General features: G+C 39.9%; 1 long non-coding RNA gene across 1 annotated transcript; it reads right to left on the bottom strand.

The window, feature by feature from the left end:
- Positions 1-6,198: 6,198 nt before the first annotated feature.
- LOC117151461 lies at positions 6,199-6,818 on the bottom strand. Its single transcript, XR_004461414.1, has 3 exons — positions 6,668-6,818; positions 6,447-6,574; positions 6,199-6,363 (listed from the first exon to the last, which is right to left on the bottom strand). It is a non-coding gene; the product is annotated as an uncharacterized LOC117151461 (long non-coding RNA).
- Between the last annotated feature and the right edge of the window lie 1,502 nt (positions 6,819-8,320).

The raw sequence follows: 8,320 nt of genomic DNA, 5'->3' as shown, positions 1-8,320 counted from the left end.
CGTTTTTCGCGATGACCCGACGATTATCCTCCCGTCGACACCGCTTCTTCGCCCCGGGGGTGACACGCCTCTTGATCCTTGGACCAAGCCACGAGTCACCGTCGTCATCCGCCATTGCCGCTCTCGCTGTTTCACCCCTTAACCATCCCTCCGTTCCTTTGATTTCCAAGGCTTTTTTGTTCTCGTTCTCCCAACCCCCGGGGCTGGTTCGCGCGATTCCGCGCGCTAGTTAAGCCGTGCCGCCGACCACACCACCTTTTTCCTCTCTCTGCGTTAAAGTCGTTCAAGCGGGCAGAAGCGTACGCGCGCGCTCCACCAAAGATCGCGTGGGTAAAACGAGGCCCGCCGGGGGCGTGGCGGCTCCCTGGTGGTCCATCACTGGCCTGGCCTCCGGTTTCTTTGCGTGGGCAACGAGGAAACCCCCAGGGAACGCGTCTTACACAATACTTTCAGTATATTTCGATATCAGAGTTCGTGTAAACAGGGTTGGTTTCGTCGACGTTTTGGGGAGGTTTCAGGTTTGTTGAAATCTTAGAATAACATCTTTGATACGATCTTTGAAATATAGATAGTCTCTAGAACCCCGTACACGAGTAAATCGACGGCACACTTAACGATAACCCTAAGGTATATTAAACATTTTACGATTCAAAGTTCAACGTTTCTGACTCAACGATAAGTACTATGAATCTTTGAAAGAGATAAGTATCCCTAAACTTGCATAAACGATCAAACTTAGGTCGCGTGCCATCTGCAACCGATAAACACTCACTTCAGCGGAAGTTGGAACGTTGAAAACTCAAGACGAAATTATGAAACGTATGTCAAACATTCTACGATTGCAAGTTGAAAATTGTTAACCACCGATAATATTACAATCGTTTAAAGAAAAAGACAATGACAATTCGCTTCGCCGGGTCCCGGAAGTTGAAGAGTTCGAGCCATCCGAGACGTCCCGAGGAAGACGTTCCCAAGGCAACGCTTTCTTCGCCTTTCGATTCGCTGGATAACGGCGACTCCTCGCTTCCCTGTTCGCGAGGCCAGAAGCCTGAAACGTTTCTCGAAGACGCGTCGCGTCGGAGATCTCAATCTCGCCGGATCACGATCCGCTATTAATAACCACGAATGCGGCCGAGATGGCTAATTGACCGCGGCTCTGTCCATTAGGCCGTCCTTTCGGCCATTTCCCCGAGGCTTCCCGCGCGACTTCTACTCGATTCATCTGTCGTCGCTTACTCGTCTATCCTCTCTCGCAGACGTGCTCACAAGCGGATTCCACTGGTAGAACGACAACGAAAACGACGCGAGTCCGCGTCCCAGAAATCGTAAAAGGTAAGTTCTCGATGCCGATCGCGGAACCGAGCGAACAGACGGTTTTTATTTTACGTAATTAGGGGTTGTCGAGGAGAGGAAACGACGGCTACGAAGAAACCAACGACGAACGAAGCAAACGGGTATCGAAACGTCGAATCTGCGTTAAAAGTTTCCCTCGAGGATTACGGTGGAATCGGAATGTCGATTGGGCGACTGGCTAACAATTCGCTGCTTCGGCGTAGGAGTAAGTCTAAGGGTTGTTCATCCATCAAGGGCCAACAGTTACGTTGTTGCATCTTCTCATTTGCAATTTTTTTCATTCAATTTACATTACGCAAAATAGATTAAGGATTTTAGTACTGTCCTCTGTAAAGTGTTTTATGAATAGCAGACTGCAGGTTTTTATGCAAATTCATATTTTTGAGAAGCACTATACTTTGAATATTTTACATACTTTTCATGTTACGTGCATTCTGTGCAATTTTGCACCTTCGTATTTTCTATAAATTCATAGAAATTGTAGGATTTTTACGTAACATGTAAAATCTAACGATAAGAAATGTAAAGTACTCTAGGTCTTTATATGTATAACGTGAAATTATGATAGACTATCGCTTGGCCCTTGATCGATTAAGGTCGGTTTCAAATGATCTGGAACGCCCGACAAGGGATTTAAGAATTAATCCTGTCACATTTTTTCGGTCATTTGTGCGCAGTTGTATTATACTTTTCTACTGTTATAATGAATATAGAAAAATCCAAGTGTCTTATTAGAGTTAACTAATTTCCTTGGTTATAGTTACTGACAATATAAGGAACATAAAAATAACATGAAAAGAATTAACGTAATTTCCTTTGGTAGTAATTTCTAAAATTAATATAAAGAACAAAAGTTTCTAAGATAAAGTAGAGAATTTTTCCTTGCGAATCCATCCAAAATGGATCTCCCATAAGAACTCGAAGCAATGAAACGCATACATATACGTATTTGTAAGAAACGAAATACAAAATATATTCTACTCACGTATACCGCAATGGTATCATCCAACGATTCATCATGAGACATCGAACGTTAACGATGGATCTTCAGAGTTTTTCTTTCCCATTGATTCGAATGTTCTGGTGACCGCCACCCGTGTAAACTCGGTATCTCGCAGAAGCATCGCGTGGGCCGATGGCAGGTGGGAAGATCAAGGGGTGTGCACCAGGAAATATTCCTCTCGCGGACCTGCAATTAGAACGGACGCGACGTGGGTGAGTAAAGGTGGACAGTAAATCAGCCCGAGTTTAAACTACGACGGCCTTAGGATGAAAGCGAGCATCTGCAGTAATCAACGAGATAAGGATGCTGCATCAGGTGCCACGTAGCACAAATATGACTTTTCCTCAATTTCATCTTTTCGACAAATGTACGATATACGTAATAATTGAGTGTATTCGTTGAAATTTAGAAGGTTTTAATAATTAAAAAGTTATAAAGAATTCAAACAAGATAGAGGCTTGAAGAAAAATCTTGATCAAGTTATGGGAAAGCAGGTATAGAACGGAGTACTTTCCCTCTTTTCTAACATGTAACAGAAATTTATATAAAGAATATACAATGGATATTCTAATTTTGACTATAATATAATACTTTGAACAATCTTGCAAAATTCACCGTACACACAGAACACGCTTTAACGATTCGAGGCTAAAAACGATTCCCCATGCCGAACACCATAAATCTCTAGGTACCAGATCTAAGAATTTTCTACCATTCTGACCCTACTACAAACCTCAATCACCACCCCAAACAAATCTCCGATTTCCAAAATCTACGAAATCTCACGCATAACTCCGAACCCCAAACGTCAAAAAATTAATCACGCCGGTCCCAGCCCGGCGCCAATAACCACAAGGGCGTGACACTGAAAGGCATCAGGCCACCGGGCATAGATAATAAAACCAAGCAAATAACGACGCACAAATTCGTCACGGCCGCGATAAACGATGGAAGATCGAGACCGTCACCCTTAACAGACGTTCCCTGACAAATAGACGAGGCTTGGCTCGTACAGTTCGAGGGTGAGGAGACTCCTAGGCGAATTCATAGACGGCCAGGAATGCGCAATATTGTCGGCAGTCTGTCACACATTCGATCCGGCCAGCCTTCGAGATAAGGCAAACGCGCGCGCGGTCGTGCTCGTTTTATTACACGCGTCCAGCGGTGGCCCGCAGATGTATCAGACAATAAACTACGGCCTGTTTGGGATTTGTGGGCCGCGTATTAATCTTACTGTATTTATATGCCGGCCCTCCAGAGAAAAAGCGGCCTCTGGATCATCAAGAGACGGGGCAAGAGCGCGAGCGCGCGACGAAAGCATCGATTTCAGATAAAATCGAGGCTTACCCTTGAAAAAAAGGGATTCGTCCCGGTAAACGACAGCACTGGGGATTGTTCCGAGCGTGGGTTAGATCGGACACGCTTGTCCTCCTTAGCTGGACGATTTTTGTTTTCTACCTTCGTTGGTGGCCCTCCTTTGGCGCGGGGGTTGGATCGAAGAATTGGACAGTGTATTTCGTGGACGATTCAGTGGCAGAGGGATGCTATCTGATTATTATATTTTACGGTGATGCTTTTAGCTTCGGAGCAGGTGGTGTTTTTATTCGGTTCTCTGCGGAATAAAGAAGGAAAATTAATTGCAATCTTTTACAATGATTACTGAATCTATAAGAAGTTTGAATTCATCGATTCGCGTTGTTTCTTAACTTCCTCTTTTGGAAAATTGCGATACCCATAGATACTATATACATTCATTGGATTCACACGCAGTTCGTTTTATAGTAGGTAGCTATGTAATGTTAAGTATGTTTTACATATCGCTATATGTCTCTTTTTTAATTCTTTTACATATGCTGTCTTTTTCGCATCAATGTGATACAACATTCTATAATGTTAACGCATTTATAGAAAATTTAAGTGCGCGCAATACGCAATAAATTGCCTAAAGTAACGTATTATAATAATGTTACTAGTCATAATCTTTAAGGGTAACAAAGCTCTGTTTAGTTTTCATTCTCTTAAGTATGTTAATAAAAAATGTGAATTTATAGAAATATCCGCAGACTAGCTATAGTTTGCAGAAATAATTATTAATAATTTTGCATTGTTCTCAATGAAAATCAAAGAGAAGAACGCAAAGATTCAATAAAACAAATGGTAGATTGACGTACTACTCGTCTTTCGATTTGCGTTTTTCGTCGAGCAGGTGCGTATCGACGTTATGTTAATGGGCATTCAGAAGATTTTGGTTAACCATATGCTATCCAACGAGGGTGGAGTGAGGCCAGAAATACTAATAGAAGCCGTTCGCAGAAGCAAGCTTGAATAAACGGTGCCCCGTCCAGCGAGGTCTAATCATTTCTGGGCGCCTAAGAAACGCTGGAACGGAAGCCAATTTGTAAATTGCCTCGATAAACCACCAAACCGATGCTGAATTTGTGGCTGAACGGCTCTCCACTCAGCTTCTAGCTGATGGTTATATCGAGAATCTCTTCTTATTGCATCGTTTTCCTGTAATTACAGGGTTTTCTGTATTCTAGTTGCTGGTACTAAGACCTAATGTTGTCTTTTTACATATTTATATCCTTCTTTTACTTCCTTCTCAATAATTTCAATACAAACAAATTCTTTTTCAACTAAACGTTTTTATGGAAAAAGTTCATTTTTATTAATTTTTTTTCTTCTCACAGTAAATGTAAGTCTTCCAGTTAATTATAGTAATCCTTGATAAGCACAATTCTGCAGTTTATTATGTTAATATTAACTTTTACCAAGTTACAAACTGACATAATGGAGAAAAATGAAACATCACTAGTTTCCAATTTTTATTATCTGTATTAGACAGTTTCCAGACTAAACTCAGCTTTTGCTAACTGTTTTCACGCTCAATGTTCAAATTTGATGCATTTCACAACGAATCTCAAGACGTGCTGTTCTGCGAATGCAGGCACGATCGGCCGATAAAAATCAAGTTATCTCGGTGTTCCGCGACGATCAGCCGCGTAACGCATGCGCTGACGCCATTAGAATATCGTGGCCACATACCGGGACCCAAAAACGAATGCCAGCCAAGGGAAAAGGGGTGACAGGGCCGACCGAAATGGAAGGGGTTAGCAGGATCGCCGGCGCCTTTGACCGGGAACCCCGTGGCGCGCGACATGCCTCGTCTGACCGCCATTTAGCGTGAACCTGTCTCCAGTGCAAACCACTCCGCTCTCGAAACTAGCCGTTTCGTTTTCAAAAACGAAATGTTTCATCCGGTGACAAATACTTTTCGTCATGGCAAACAAAATTGAAAATGTTATGTACTGAGAGAAAAGGAAGGTTGATGTTTACAAGATGTTGCGAGTTTTTCAGATAATGAGTAAAGAAGATACTAGGAGAGACACTGATGATGATAACCTCGCGAAATATACACTTACTTACGTGTAAAATTGGAACATCATATTTTAAAAATTCTATGGAGAGTTAGGACAGCTGCTACAATAAGGAAGCAATTCCATTGTACAGTAATTTAATTAAACCAGCTCAAAATCGATCAAATTCAAATCACTTTTAAATATAAACCCTAATAACGATCTTTTTTCTCTAAAATACAATCTAAATATTGGAACTACTTTCTTATGGCTGCAAGTCGTTTAATTGTAATCGATTGTTGTTAAAGAACCTTAGTATGTACTTACTGTTCGTACGAAAGTGCTGAATTATGGATGTTCAAAGGTAAAATAAAAGGATTCATGTTGCTGAGGTGTTATGGGTTCTTTAGATGGTAAACATATGTAGGAGACACTGGAAGAGTGAAAAGAAAAAGGTAATTATTTTTTATGTATTTTATTAGCGTATTAAAATTAATTACCATTGAGAAAACTTACTATTTGCATAAGAGTATTAAATTATAGATGTTCAAAGATAAAGTAGAAGGACTGATATTGTTGAGAAATTATGAATTCTTTGGATAATAAACATAAGAAACACTGGGAAACATTGGCGATAATTATCGGAAATACCTGTTTATATAACCATAAAATTAGACAATCGTTTTTTAAATACCCTATTAATTCACGTTGATTACTATTAAAAAAGAACTTACTCTTTGTATGAACGTTGCGTTGCAATTATTTATGATTACGAGAGAAAGTTGACGTTCTCGGAATGTCGTCAATTGTTTGGTTAGAATACGAGTCACTAGTAATAATTGCTCCATACAACATCTATTTACTAATCAATCAAATTACTAATCGATCAAACTATTTTATAATTATTCTATAAAAAATTAAAGTCAATCATTGCTTAAAAAAACGTATTACTTACTATTTTCATGATGTGGTTAATTGCGACTGCAAATGCTGCAAATATTACTTCATATAACGCTATCACAGATGGCGTTACAATGAACGCGCGAAGAGCATCCATAATTGAATAATTATATTAAATGCAATCGTGTTATTATTTCTTTGATCTTAAAAGATAAAGAAATAATTATGAATCAGTGTTAGTTCGGGGCTTAAATAAATAAAAAAAGAAAGAAATACACATAACATAACATCATTTAACATGATTCAATAAAAGATTAATTTTAATTTACTTACTTTTAATATTATTTACTTTATCACTTCCATCGCGTCAAATATAAAACTGTGAAGAAAATAAAATAATGTAAAAAATTAATAGATATGCCAACGATACCACTTGAGAGTTAATGGCATTGATATTAAAATATTTGTCCAAATAAATTACGCTTACAGAGTCATTTAAAATTTAACATTTATGTACCTAAACAATCTAACGAGTAAAACTATGCGACGTCTTCTTGGTTGGCAAAGCGGTGCCAGGATGCTACTCCATTCCACCCACGCGAAGTCGTGGTCTGATCCCGTGGTCGAAATTTCTGTGTGTTTGTCGAGCGGCGGTAGTAGGTCCCGGAGTTATGTTACGGCTGGCCATAAACGAAATGAGAAAACTGTCCGGCCGCCGTTGAAAAATCTCCGCGGAATACAAATGCTTGATTTTTTCGGGCGGCGCTCGCTTTTGGTTGGCCGCGCCTACGATGCTTTTTTCGGCCCCCGGCAGAACGTTTCACCTTCGACAAATGGCATGCTGATCGTAATTCCAGAACACGATGATAATAATAATAATCGAAATTTTGTCGGTCATAGCTCAGATTCATGATTAATTCAATCTCATTAACAGATAATATTGTTGTTACCAATATTATCAACTCGATCAATTTGATCAAGTTTATCAACTTTATCAAATAATTCAAATTATACAAACGAAATAATCTGCCATTAACACCAGAACTAGCAAAGTCGTTAAAATGACGGATCTCAAATTTTATATTACCAAAAGCGTGTAGAAATTTTTAGAAAAATTATCGAAATAGAAAAATGATTATAAAGTTCTATATTTCGTTTCCATAGCATCAAATTTTTCTAGTGATACGAAAGTACTACGAAGTATTACGGAATTTAATATATTTGGGTCTAATTAAATTGTGCATGAATGCTATAATAAATACAATGATATGCCATTACCTTCTGTAGCCACTGTATAATAGAATCACCGAACCAAATATATTGTATATTTCAATGCTTGTTGTAAATCAGTAGTTCTAGAGTCAAATCAGTACAACACAGAAATTCGCCCACTCAAATCGTCAAGAAACACCAAGTTGTCATCGTATACCTCGAGTGGCTCTCCATCAAATCTCTCCACGAAGTATGTCGAGCATTTCCAAATTAACCAATAAATTAACGAAAGTCGGAGAGACAGTCGGTCTTGACCAGTCGATCGGTGGCTTTTCTTTCGATTCATGGCTCGCAATTAATCTCGATCTTGTTCCCGTAGCATGCTGCCGTGGGCCTGCACGGTCGTTAATTCGGCGCTGACGAAGGCACCCGACGTGGTGGTGGGGCTGGACGGGTAACAGAGGAGGGGAGCTGGGGCCCGCTTTCGGGGCCCCGT

Source organism: Bombus impatiens, unplaced genomic scaffold, assembly GCF_000188095.3.
Source record: "Bombus impatiens unplaced genomic scaffold, BIMP_2.2 scf_0217, whole genome shotgun sequence".
NCBI classification, from domain to species: Eukaryota; Metazoa; Arthropoda; class Insecta; order Hymenoptera; family Apidae; genus Bombus; species Bombus impatiens.
This window is presented reverse-complemented; position numbering and strand designations above follow the sequence as displayed.